The following is a 587-nucleotide window of genomic DNA, read 5'->3' on the forward strand; positions in this document are numbered from 1 at the left end:
AAGTACTATCGCAGCACTTTATAAGCAGTGCGAGTGTATCTTAAAACAGTGCATTTCCCATTTCCCTTTCCCATCCTGAGACGCTGTCACAGCTTTACTCTCACATATGCTGTAAACACATAATACGATGCTGCCAGCTTTGCTTTAGGCAGTTCGTTCTCTTTCAGAGCAAGTAGAAATGAGGGAAAATACATTTTGTTCTCTTTTCATGTATTTCATCCTCAGTACTCTTCACTTCTTAGTTTAGATCTAAGTTTCAGTTTAATATCAAGTTTTACTACCTGAAGAACTTCTCTGACATTTCTTTTAAAAAGATTTGTTTAAAATGCATTTCCTTGGGACCAGCAGTTAGCTTAATGGCTATGTCACTGAACTCCCATGGAGTCGACCGCAGTTCGAGTCCTGGACATGGTGGCTTAAACTCACGCCAGGCGCATGTGCATGCGTGCCCAAAATCCCAAGAGGAGAATGGAGGAGAAGGGATTGCGGTGTGGCCATCCCCCCTGGGATGTGACTTCTCGCTTTCTGTCTCCCTGTCTCTCTCTGTTTCTCTGGCAAGCACAAAAAAAAAAAAAAAAAAAAAAAAA

Source organism: Tupaia chinensis, unplaced genomic scaffold, assembly GCF_000334495.1.
Source record: "Tupaia chinensis unplaced genomic scaffold, TupChi_1.0 Scaffold000360_1, whole genome shotgun sequence".
NCBI classification, from domain to species: Eukaryota; Metazoa; Chordata; class Mammalia; order Scandentia; family Tupaiidae; genus Tupaia; species Tupaia belangeri.